The following is a 13,757-nucleotide window of genomic DNA, read 5'->3' on the forward strand; positions in this document are numbered from 1 at the left end:
GAGGGAAGGAGACTCAGAAAGAGATAGAGTGAGACGAAATAGAGATAGATTAATCGAAAAAGACGGAGGGAGGAGTGAATAAAAGGATTAAGAAAAATATAAGAGGGGGGAGGCAGAGTTAGACGGAAAACGCTTATTAAGATGTATGCAGGTAGACCAAATTTAGGGCAGAACAACGTCTGCCGGGTCTGCTAGTTTTAAATAAAATAAATTATAACATGAGTATTGGAGTAGCGAAACACATGCTTTCCAACCACCCTACGAGAGGGACTCGGGCACTCGTCTTCTGGAACTGCCAGTTACGTATTTTGCTGATCGGAATTTCTGCATTCCTGCAGAACCAGAAGTTGGTAATTAAATTTTTTCAACTTAAGTAATAGCATTTTTGCTTTATAAAAAATTCCCTCTTTTGCTGAGTACGCTATGACTCTCGAGTTGAGCCACAGTTTCGAAACAACTCTTGAGATTTGAGAAGTATGCCTAGTTCAAAATGAGCTCTAATGGTACTCAAGCCCATATGCTTGTTGGGTATATTCGACGCCATTTCGAACGAACCCAAATAACTGATAAGCCATCATCCAGTGAGTTTTCTAGCTCCGTATAACGCTCAATTTTCACGGGAATGCTCTGGATCATTGCGAGAGCTAAAAACCAAGCAGCGCCATCTATTTTTGAAAAAATAGGTTTATTAAAGGTAGCGTTGCCAAACTAAAGATAAGAAACTAACAAATTATCTGGCTCAAAAACTGAACCAGACTTCTATCTGGATTTATCTGGCTCAAATCATTATTGTTGCATTTACATGCAAAATTATTTATCTCGCTCAGGATCTTTGCGACAGGATGATGGCTATAGGTTAACTAGAATTTAACCCTGTCAGGTCGGCCTCTTAAGATCAGCTTAAACTTCAGTTAAAGTAGACTGAAAAACTGCAGAGTAAGTTTAACCGTAGTTTAACTGACAAACTGAGTTGAACTTGTACTGGAAAACCGGGCCTAAGTGGCATTAACTTGCACATTTGAATTTTACTATTCATACCTGCATCTACGCTCCCGAAACTCAATTAACCTGTTTGCTTATTTTGTTGTTTATTTCCGTGGTACAAAATCGCCAATTGTTTGTACGTTATTATTAAGATAATGATGATCATGCAGCAACAACTTTTTAATAATAAACAGTCGATCACAAATACTAGACAAAACGAAACCTAAGTTTAGACAACTAAAAAGAGCGGGAGAACGACTAGGAGACTTAAAATAATACTTAATTAAGTTATAATTGCTGTCATAATGATGTTCGTAATTACGATATGTTATTTTTGATGTGGTTTTGTTTTTTTCCTTATCGCCGGTTGTACGTCTTACGTTTAGCTCGCCGCTTTGTTGGTTATTGTGCTGGCTGCCGTGGCCGCTTTCAATAAAACTTGAGAAGCGTTTTGAGGTGCTTCGCTAAAATTTTAGTTATCTGAACGACATTCTACGAGACGAACGTGTACGCGGCTAAAACTCAAAAGCGAAACACAAAAAAAATAAAAATAATTTTTTATGGATCAAAACCGTCAGCAATATTTTTGTTATTATTTCGAGAAAGACTAAAGCCTGACCGCTTGGATTTCTTTTCCTGATAATAATTTTTTTGCCGAGTACCAAAACTTACGAAATTGAATAACAAAATAATAAAAAGGTGATTGCGCCAGATTGCAAAAGATTGTGTCTAATTATGGTTTAGGTATATTGAGTTAGAATTTTATGAATGATTTGAAAGAGTGAAAATAAATAAGTAAATCGGTCTTCATTATTCAATCAACGAGACATCACAACAAACGCATTTAGCATCGCTTCAAGATTTTCTGGACTCTAGAAGCAAGTGATTAATTACTAAATGGTTTTAGGGTACTGATTGCCATTGTATAATTTTTTTTTGGTTTTTTTTTTTTGATAAAAGCAAAACCAGTCCATATCCTCGATGAAAACGCGACATAGAATACATTGAGGATCTATTGGCTGGAGTTGCTATGTATGTTCCTTTCAAAATCGACACAAATCAAAAAACAAAAAAAAAAAACTTCGAAAGCATGCACAAATAATTTGATCAAATCTAACTAACAAATGTTAGCGATTGTTGTTGCACTAAAGAAAAAACTTAACTAAAACAAGGAAAAAGGTTTCCTAAAAATTTTTCTTTAAATTGTGGAAAATTTCAATGTAATGAGCAAGAATTTCTTATTTTTCTTCAATCAAGAATACTTCATTGAATATTTATCACAATATTTACATACATGTACGAGTTAGCTCAGTGAATACGATTACTCGTCTGTAAAGTTGCGGACCTCGACTAGAAATTCACGGCGGTGACAGCTACACAATTACAATTTTATAATTTTTTTATACAATTTTCTCTATTTTTAAGAAAATTATTCTTATAACCTAGGAAAAAACATCTTCGCTTTTAATAAAGCTAGTTGTCTAAATTACAGAAAGCGTTTCTATGGCGCAAAATCAATTCCATTTTTTCTTTGTTTTAAGGGGTTTTTAGGTATTTGTTTTTTTTTTTTTTTTTTTTTTTTTTGAGTGTATTGTTAGCGTACTTAAATAAGGGCGGTGAAAGTTCAAAATAGCATAAAAGTTCAAAATAACATAAAATAAGTTCTGCCTCCCGACGTTGATATTACTGGAGCATTACGGCCTAAATATGGTCAAATTTAATAGATCCAGTAGATCGCCTGTAGTTCTTGCAAACTGGTCATGAATCTTGATTTGTGTGCAGAAGCTCAATTCAAATGCCGGCAATCGCAATCAACTTTCTTTGGCGAACGTTGTCGAAATACAATAAATTCCCAGTTGGTTCATATCTTGTATGTAAATTGCTTCGCAAACTGGAATATAATGAGCACCAAATTTAAAACCTATCGATAAATTAATACCTCCGACAATCAACGAGAAAAAGCTGTGTAAAAATTTAAAACAACAACAAATGAGAGAGACAGTGAACGTTTCGCGTTTTCTGAATATTGCGATTTTTTTAGTTGATCGCTGTTTTGATTCATGGGTGTTTCCATCAAATCAGACCACTCTGAGTTATTAAATAAATTTCATCTTTCATGATCCAAACACTTTAAATACGTTTTGACGTATGGCTACTCCATTTGGATATTGGTTACTACTTCACTCATTTCAAAGTTAATAACATTATAATTTCAAAAATCTTTAAAAGCGTTGAGGCATTTGTCCTTCTTTTACAAACATCGAATCGAGCTCCGAGCAATCTAACCTACTTTTCCCTATTCGAAATAAATTTCTAGATCTTTGTAATGACTTACAGCTTAAAGTGATTATCCAATCTGTAAAAGAAATGTTGTCGTTACACCGTTACAAGAAGTAAAATTCCCTCGGCGTGGCCGATTGGCGCCAGTTAACCCAACGAAGAAGCGACAGACGCGCCTTGTTGGACGGCTATAGCCCTTTAAACGACTTAGCGCCAATTGAGTAAGTAACAAAATAGGAAAAAAAGTTTAATTACATGACAATTAGGTTTTTCGCTAATTCAAATCGCCATATGTGTCAAAGAACGGCTAAATATTAAAATACCAAAGTTTAAAAAAGAAATGTTAAAACTGAATTCAGTGGTACTAATAATTATTCTATGTTAGCCCTCGTTTTCTAGATATTGACTACAGTTTGGAACTGGATGACCTTATGTTATTTTACGCCAATATGGCTATTACAGGAAAGGAGTTCTTTAGACTATCAAAATAGTATGTACATATTTTATTTGTATACATAAAGTAGCAGATTGTGAAGCCATCGACCCAAAACACATTTTAAAAAATTAGCCATGTAACGACCGTTACAACGACATATCGCGGCCGTTACAAAGGGTTAAGAAGTGTTTTTTCTTTGAATGTAGTCGCAGTGAGTTTAACAAAGTGTGATTGACAGTTAAATATTATTATCTTGTAAGGGACTATTATGCAAACAAATGAATTAACCCTATGTGGTGCATGTAGCATTTTATCACTTAAGATTTTTTTCGCATTTTACCTTGTGCGACAGCATTATTTATGACTACAAAGAAAAGAATATGAAGACTTCAGAAGCCGACCTTCCCACTTCCAGAACTACTTTTTGTTAGGACTTTTAAGTTTAAATACCTAACCCCCTTGAACCTTTCATGTTTCATATATTCCCCTTTTGCTTGAGCTTTTAAATCGGAAACAAATATGGTATTTTGCTTAATTGTGCCAAACTTGGAGGACTTGGTTCAATTGGAATGTGAATAGCGTCTGGATTCAAGCGAGTACGTTTGTAAATACCCAGACCTGTCGGACAGCTGATAAAATCAGTTTCCTCCAAAATATTTTCACAAAGGCGAGATGGAGTGGTTAATACAAACATTGTTTTCGTTTTCGTTTGCATGCTGGCGTTGTGAAAAAACCCGACTATTTTGCAGTCCTCACTGTTGTGACACGCACCGCAATCTTCATACATTGTGCTCCTTCTCATAATGGAGGTGTAAGAGGATTTCAGTTCATAAGCGTAATAAAAAGTTGTATAGCCTTACAGCTTCCGCAACCCAATTGTCAACTTTACCTTCCTAAGTATCATACAAATATGTACGAGACGAGGCTGTGGAGACCCTTGGGGTAGATGGCGGTATTGTCTAGAAGTTTCAATGTGGTCTTATTAAATCGTCCGGGTTGGTCGGGATATTAGGGATATGTCTATAAACCGTAGAAATATTTCAATCTTACTGTTATAAGTTTTCCACACGCAACACTAAAACACATTTGTTAAAAAATGTTTACGATTTCTACATTTCCATGTATCGCTAGTTTTATTGCAAGCAGATGCGATCCAAAATTTTAATTTTTCGATATTGACAACAGTCGACTGGTGAGATTATGTTCACATACATAACATACTCCTAGGGACAAAGATGACCCAGTGGTCTTTGAATTCAACTTTTTTAATGACGCTGCATGCAAGGATAAAACTGTGTTTGCATTTTCCTAACCAGTTTGAATTTTGAATTACATCTGTGTACTATAAAACGGGCGATATTTTTGAATAGACATTTTTTTTATTGAAATGAAAAAACAACAATTTCCTCCGCCCGTCGGTTTTGTGAGTGTTTAAAATATTGTAACGAATTTACTGCATATCCTCTTATATGCAACCTTCTGCTAAGTTCGAATCACTAAACTGTTGAATAAATAACTCCAATATTGAATAATGGAAAAATTACCTTTATTAAAGTACTTTACAATAACACTTATAGCTTGCTTAATTAAACCAAACTGCTTGATAGCTTAAATGAAATTGATTCCTCGCCTCCATTGTTGTCGCCCTTTTATACTGTCCGACCTCCTCGTTGCATATTTCTAGGCTTTTCTAATTCCAGAACTTACTAGTTAGTTATAAATTTCTCAGCTACAACTACAGATGTATAATTTTTATAGCTGTTTCATACCCCATGCGCTTGTATGTGTGAGCGACACTTCCACAATCACAATTGCATACCTTTAGGAGCATTTCAGATAAGATATCTGCATGTGCTTGGGCGTTGCTCTCAGCTGCGTGTACCTACATATTTGTAGACATAATGACTGATTCGTTTATGTAGATACATAATGATTGATTTATGGATGTGCATGCAAGGCGCTGCTTAGCATCGACTTGGAGATGGCAGCACCCCTTAGTTTTGCTAATATTCGTAACAATATACATTTTTATACTCAGTTGAGCAGAGCTGTATTAACTTTGATTGGATAACGGTTGGTTGTACAGGTATAAAGGAATCGAGATAGATATATACTTCCATATATCAAAATCATCAGTATCGAAAAAAATTCGATTGCGCCATGTCGGTCCGTCCGTCCGTCCGTCCGTCTTTCCGTTAACACGATCACTTGAGTAAATTTTGAGGTATCTTGATGAAATTTGGTATGTAGGTTCCTGGGCACTCATCTCAGATCGCTATTTAAAATGAACGATATCGGACAATAACCACGCCCACTTTTTCGATATCGAAAATTTCGAAAAATCGAAAAACTGCGATAATTCATTATCAAATACGGATTAAGCGATGAAACTCAGTAGGTGAGTTGAACTTATGACGCAGAATAGAAAACTAGTAAAATTTTGGACAATGGGCGTGGCACCGCCCACTTTTAAAAGAAGGTAATTTAGAAGTTTTGCAAGCTGTAATTTGGCAGTCGTTGAAGATATCATGATGAAATTTGGCAGGAACGTTACTCTTATTACTATATGTCTGCTTAATAAAAATTAGCAAAAGCGGAGAACGACCACGCCCACTTTTTAAAAAATTTTTTTTTTTTAATTCAAATTTTAAAAGAAAAGTTAATATCTTTACAGTATATAAGTAAATTATGTCAACATTCAACTCCAGTAATGATATGTTGCAACAAAACAAAAAATAAAAGAAAATTTCAAAATGGGCGTGGCTCCGCCCTTTTTCATTTAATTTGTCTAGGATACTTTTAATGCCATAAGTCGAACAAAAATTTACCAATCCTTGTGAAATTTGGTAGAGGCTTAGATTCTAGGACGATAACTGTTTTCTGTGAAAAAGGGCGAAATCGGTTGAAGCCACGTCCAGTTTTTACACACAGTCGACCGTCTGTCCTTCCGCCCGGGCGTTAACACGATAACATGAGCAAAAATCGATATATCTTTACTAAACTCAGTTCACGTACTTATCTGAACTCACTTTGCATTGGTGTAAAAAATTGCCGAAATCCGACTATGACCACGCCCACTTTTTCGATATCGAAAATTACGAAAAATTAAAAAAATGCCATAATTATATACCAAATACGAAAAAAGGGATGAAACATGGTAATTGTAATGGTCTATTGACGCAAAATATAACTTTAGAAAAAAAACTTGGTAAAATGGGTGTGACACCTACCATATTAAGTAGAAGAAAATGAAAAAGTTTTGCAGGGCGAAATCAAAAGCCCTTGGAATCTTGGAAGGAATACTGTTCGTGGTATTACATATATAAATAAATTAGCGGTACCCGACAGATGATGTTCTGGATCACCTTGGTCCACATTTTGGTCGATATCTCGAAAACGCCTTCACATATAGAACTAAGGGCCACTCCCTTTTAAAACCCTCATTAATACCTTTAATTTGATACCCATATCGTACAAACACATTCTAGAGTCACCCCTGGTCCACGTTTATGTCGATATCTCGAAAAGGCGTCCACATATAGAACTAAGGCCCACTCCTTTTTAAAATACTCATTAACACCTTTCATTTGATACCCATATCGTACAAAAAAATTCTAGAGTCACCCCTGGCCCACCTTTATGGCGATATCTCGAAAAGGCATCCAGATATAGAACTAAGGCCCACTCCCTTTTAAAATACCCATTAACACCTTTCATTTGATACCCATATCGTACAAACAAATTCTAGAGTCACCCCTGGTCCACCTTTATGGCGATATCTCGAAAAGGCGTCCACCTATAGATACCCATATTGTACAAACGCATTCTAGAGTCACCCCTGGTCCACGTTTATGGCGATATCCCGAAAGGGCGTCCACCCATAGAACTAAGGCCCACTCCCTTTTAAAACACTTATTAACACCTTTCGTTTGATACCCATATCGTACAAACGCATTCTAGAGTCAACCCTGGTCCACTTTTATAACGATATTCCGAAAAGGCGTCCACCTATAGAACTAAGGCCCACTCCCTTTTAAAATACTCATTAACACCTTTCATTTGATACCCATATAGTACAAACAAATTCTAGAGTCACCCCTGGTCCACCTTTATGGCGATATCTCGAAAAGGCGTCCACATATAGAACTAAGGCCCACTCCTTTTTAAAATACTCATTAACACCTTTCATTTGATACCCATATCGTACAAAAAAATTCTAGAGTCACCCCTGGCCTTAGCCTTCCTTACTTGTTATATTTAACTTTTGACAGTACATGCTGGATTAGATGAAAAGAATATTGCATGTCTTTGTGGAATATTTTGTACGTTAACTACGGTTCCTAGACTAAGAGAATCGCCCTATTGTAAGACTGCTGAGTTTAGTGGGAAATTTCTAAAGTGTGTGGCATGGAAATGTGTTCCAGGCAATTTTTTAATGTCGCGACTGTTAAACTCTTCTTTGACTTTTCCTGGGCTCTGCAAATTTATTTTTATTGAAATTTATGTGACTATATTTCTTACTTCTTTATTTTGCATATAATAGTCCAATCATTACTTAAACAGTTTTCTTTAAAATTGTAAAAGTTTTGCACAAAAGTATTGCGACCGTTATAATGGAATCTTCCACATATATTTTATAAGATAGACTCATCCACGAAGAAGTTAAGTTTTCGTTCCCTGTAAGAAACTATCAGCAACATGTGAAAAAAGAGACTGCCATATTTTGTGCTTTACTGCTCTTATTAATTTATTATTTAGAAAACTTTGCCAGATAAAAAAGTTAGCTTAGTAGCGAATTATAAACTTGAAAGTGTAAGAAATAGAAGCAGCAATATCTTAAAATCTGTCTTTGTCTGCAAATGTTATGGTTAAAGTGCCGGCACAGGTTTAAAGAATAGTATTGCACTCTGAGATGTAAAGGCAGCCAAGTCAAAAATATCACTTTTTGTTGTTGATGCAGCAGTGAACAAATTAAATGGGGTTACACTGAAAATGACAGCCCTTAGTTGGGAAAAATCCCAAGTCGCTCCGGTACATAGAACCGGCTGCCTTTTTGGTAAGCATGTATTGTGTTTCTAACTCAATACCGGCCGATATAAGTTGTAGATCTCTTGGCTGACGAGGTAGAGGAGGTCGGGGTATTATTGAACACTTCTTTATTTTGATAACAAACATGCAAAAGAACAACTTTTTATGCAAATTTTAAAGCTTAGTTTTTTGGTACGAGCAATGACCTTTCTTGAAGTGTCAGGGTTTTGAATATGTCTTACTTATTTTACAAGTTATGTCCATATATCAATTGTTATGAGGATAATTCAACAAAAACCAAATATTCAAGCAATCAATGGGCGCTTCCAGCAAAAACAACTGTTGATCAATCGGCAAAAAGTTTTCTTCAAATTATTGAGCAAAAATATTTTTCGCTACATTCAATCAACGGGTTTATTCGGCCAATTCTTTGACATTTTTAAATATATATTGGGTATACATAATTTCAATTATTCCTCTTTATGTTATGGTAAAGGGTGAATAAAGAAGTAATTTTTCGTTAAAATTTAAAATTAATTATATTTAAAAATTATTATTGGCCTTTAATCTTTAAATTTATTAAACTATTTTATATAGTTCATTAAATTTAAAATAAATTATTTCATTGGGTAGTTGGCACAACACACCATTCATAATACAAAATTTCTATCACTCAAACTGACGAAAACATGTTTGAAACGTACCAATAAAGTTGTGTTCGCTGAAAGCGTTCAATATTTGCGAGTAGTGCTATTTTAAGTTTGTTGTTACTTTTTTTTTTAAAGCATTGTATATCGAAACTATTTGCGATGATTTTTTGCTTTGTTGTTGTTGTTGTGTTAACGATAAAGACAACAACAACAACATTTTTTGCCTTCTTATCTCTGAAAGAACTTTAAATCTTGTGATAACAGACATTTTCAAGCATGCATGTAAAAAGCAGTTGTGTGACAGTAATAAAATTTCGATAAAATTGTTATCGTCTGTATTTAATAAAGCGCCAAAGACACGACACGAACATTTCCGCGAACATTCCCGTTATGTCATGTTTCTGCGACCTTTTCTGTCGTGTATGGTGGTGTTTGCCAGTTCGCGCAAATGTTCGCCAAAAATCAAAATATTTTAATTTTTGGCGAACATTTGCGCGAACTGTTCGTGCGTGTATGGCGAAATAGCTCATAATCGTAGTAATTTCTGAACGGAACAGACGTGCGCGGAAAAGTAAAATGGACAATAAAAAATTTCGTATGTTCTTACGAGATATTGTGTTCCATTTTTTCTGAAGCCATCTCTAATTTTGTTCCCCTAAAAAGATGAGCAGCTAAAAACAAGCCACCTTGGTTCAATCTAAGACTCTCTAACTTGAGAAATAAAAAGAATAAGGCTTTTAAGAAGTTCAAGAATAATAATTCTGAAGACAATCGTCTTAACTTCATTCATTTAAGAAAGGAGTATGATCATCTTCATAACCTCTTATTTAGGCACTATATGTATACCGTTGAAACGAATTTAAAGTCCAATCCGAGAGGATTTTGGAAATTCATAGATTCCAGGAGGAAAACAAATGGATTCCCAACGAACTTGGAATATGATGGCGCTATCTCTGACAATACCGTCGAGTCCTGCGACTTGTTTGCTAAGTTTTTTCAGAAAGTTTATGAGAATCATAACATTCCTATATCGCCTACATTTCATTCCATACCTTTACCTTCTATAACCTCCTTTTCAATCGCCGAAGAGGATGTACTATCCGCTATTTCATCGCTAAAGTCCAGTTCCAAACATGACTCCGAGGGATTTGGGCCTGTATTTTTCAAGCGTTGCTGCTATACTTTAGCTAATCCCATATCCCAGCTTTTCCAGCATTGTATCAATAAGGGTACTTTTCTCGAACAGTGGAAGTTATGTCACATTGTTCCGGTCTTTAAGTCTGGTGATGTTTGTAATTATAGGCCTATCGTTATACAGGGGACACTGGCCAAATTGTTCGATTACATAATCCAATCACAGTTATTTGACCATGTTCGGGATTTTATCTCTAAAGATCAACACGGCTTCTTTCCTGGAAGATCAACTTGTTCGAACTTGACCCCCCCTATTAACGAATAGTATAGTGGGTGCGTTCGGAAAGCAGGCACAACTTGATGTGATTTACACAGACTTCTCCAAAGCCTTCGATAAGGTATGTCATACCATACTTTTGCAGAAGTTACGAAGTTACGGAGTTAGTGGCATTCTCATTAATTTCTTCGCTAGTTTTCTGTCAAACAGGAAACTATTTATTAAGTTAGGGAATAAAACCTCAAGACTATTTATCGACGCGTGGTCAGGTATACTTCAGGGTACTCACTGCGGACCACTGCTATTTCTTTTATTTATTAACGACCTACCGAATTGCTTTAAATTCGCTAAGTGGCTAATGTTCGCGGATGACGTCAAACTTTTTTGTACCGTTCGTGATGCAAGTGATAGCCATAAGTTACAAGTTGATCTCAATTCACTGAATCAGTGGTGCACTTTGAATTGTCTCAAACTGAACATCAATAAATGCTGTGTTGTCACCTTCTCTAGGAAGTGTAACAACATACTATTTAGTTACAATATAGACAATTGTGCTCTAGTTAGAAGTACCAAAATGAAAGATTTGGGTGTTATTTTCGACTCAAAGCTAACATTTTCTCAACACATTGACTTAATAGTATCAAAAGCTTTTTCTATGACAGGGTTCATAAGAAGAAATTCAATGGATTTCAGAGATCCTTGCACTTTAAAAGCTCTTTACATATCTCTTGTTCGAAGCAGCCTAGAGTATTGTTCTCTAATATGGTGCCCATACTATGAAACCCACTCAAACAAAATCGAAAGAGTTCAAAAAGTTTTTACGAAATTTGCTCTAAGAAAGTTACCGTGACAAGGTAATCTTCCTTCTTATATTGGTAGACGGAAACTAATGGGCTTGCAGTCCCTATATGATAGGAGAATATACTTCTCAATACTTTTTATTTATAATGTCATTAATAATAACATACACTGTGACGACTTATCTAATTTGGTCAATTTATATGACCCACCTCGTAACTTAAGAAATAATCGCTTATTGGTAGACACATTCCACTCTACGGTTACTTGAGATTCACCGTTGGAGTGGCTTGCCGCCTCCCTTGGCGCTTATCGCAAGGTAGTTGTTGTACAATTTAAATATTGCTTTATAATTTCTTTTGTGCTACAAATGTCAATAAACTCTGCATTTTGCTTGAAATCCGAAACGATGATTTTTAATTTTTTGCTTTTTTGCATTTTTTTACCTTTATATTAAGTCGCTTTCATGTTTGTCCCCTCATTTCCATACGAAATTTTGACCCACGGAAAAGTCTTTTTCGGTAACTTCCCGTTGAGCTAGACACTTGATACTTAGAACATAGTTCAGATCTGAGAGACATTACAATGCAAGTGTGAAAAAATCCGCTAGGTGGCGCACGGATCGAGATATACAGAAAATTAATTTTAAAATGGAAATTTTGCGATCGACTTTTAACTAACTTCTCGGTGATCCAGAGACTTGAATCTTAGCACATAGTTTGCGAGTCGATGGCACTACAATTCGTGGAAAACAAAATGCCGCCGGGTAGCAGACGAATCGAGATAAACGAAAATCCCTAAAAAAAACGCAGGGAATCTTGCATTCGATTTTTGAGTAATTTCCCGGTGAGCTGGAGATATGAAACTTGAGCCATAAGTCAGAACCCGGTGACAATGCAATATTTTATCAAAAAAAATCCACTAGGTGGCGGATGGGTCGAGATATTAGGAAAATAAATAATAAAAGACTGTTTCGAAAGTGACGGGAATGACGCAGATCCCAGAGATAACTCAAATAATTTTAAAATAGGCTCATATATGTTTTCAGCGCAGTACTTAAGCACACAACTAGGAACACCATCTGGTCCCGGAGAAAAGTCGGACTTCAAAGATTGAAGACTCTGATGAACAATATTACCATCAATAGCAGGATTCCTAATGGAATTCGAGCTATCTAAGCGATAGGGGTATTGACCGTAATGAAAACCACTGGATGAATACGTGCACTTAAAGAACTCAGAAAATAGTTCAGCAACGTCGTCATCAGTGCAAGCTTTTTTACATCCAAAGGTTAATGAGGAAGGATACCCAGAAGTTTTCCGTTTTGAATTTACGAAACTGTAAAACTTTTTTGGATTTTCAAAAAATTAAGCTTTCCAACAACCACAAGTAACACCAAGAAGTAATCTTTAAAGTGAAAGTTAGAACGAGCTATTAGGTATTTAGAGAAGTTTGCAGATGTTCCAGTTTTCTTGAATCTCTTATAAAGCCTAGATTTGATGTTATTAAGTCTGATAAAATGCCTTGAAAACCAAGGCGGCTTATTCGAACACAGTAGCGAGTAGGAATACAGGTATCAAAGAAGCCGTCAAGTGTCCTGTAAAATATGGAGATTGCCGAATCGACATCAGTGCATGCATAGAGATCCGGCCAATCATGGGAAGCCAACAGATCATTAAGCATAATGAAATTCGCTTTGTAGAAACATCTAGAACGGGGTCGATCCTGTACTTGAATCCTGCGGGGTAGACTGATATCAAGTGATATCTCAAGCGTAGGGTGCAGGGGGTCTTCTGGAAGGGATAAAGGTGGAATTTGAGTAAGGGCAGTACCCACCGAGCCATCCACAAATACTAAATCCAGCATTTTGTTTCTATTATTTGGACACGTTGTTAATCTGAAGAAGAGATGAGTCTAACAGGCAATTGAGAAAATCGTGTTGAGCAGTGGGAGTTAAAAAGTTTGAATCACTCATATTAACCCAACTAACTGCTGGCAAGTTAAAATCACCAACAACAACAAGTCCATCATTATCACCTAACTGCGAATGCAAATCGCAGATGGCCGAGCTATGACTAGCATAAACATCCTTATCCGAACAAGGTGGAATGTACGAACAGCAAACAATTACGCTAGAGGTACCGAATGAAAGCCTAACTGCTATAAATTC

The 13,757-nt window shown here is 35.9% G+C and overlaps 1 protein-coding gene across 14 annotated transcripts in view; it reads left to right on the top strand.

Moving 5' to 3' along the window:
• The window catches only part of CLIP-190 (Cytoplasmic linker protein 190), a 107,714-nt gene that overhangs the window by 20,286 nt on the left and 73,671 nt on the right, over positions 1–13,757 (top strand). Inside the window, exon 1 of one of the 14 annotated variants that reach the window (XM_067768989.1) lies at positions 1,196–1,728. The exons of 10 other annotated variants lie outside the window; for them this stretch is intronic. The gene's annotated coding sequence lies outside the window, so the exon portion shown is untranslated. Of the gene's footprint in view, positions 1–1,195; positions 1,729–13,757 lie in introns of those variants that run through there. 3 more of the 14 variants (XM_067768988.1, XM_067768986.1, XM_067768985.1) reach the window with 3 other exon arrangements.

Source organism: Eurosta solidaginis, chromosome 2 (genome assembly GCF_040869045.1).
Source record: "Eurosta solidaginis isolate ZX-2024a chromosome 2, ASM4086904v1, whole genome shotgun sequence".
NCBI lineage: Eukaryota > Metazoa > Arthropoda > Insecta > Diptera > Tephritidae > Eurosta > Eurosta solidaginis.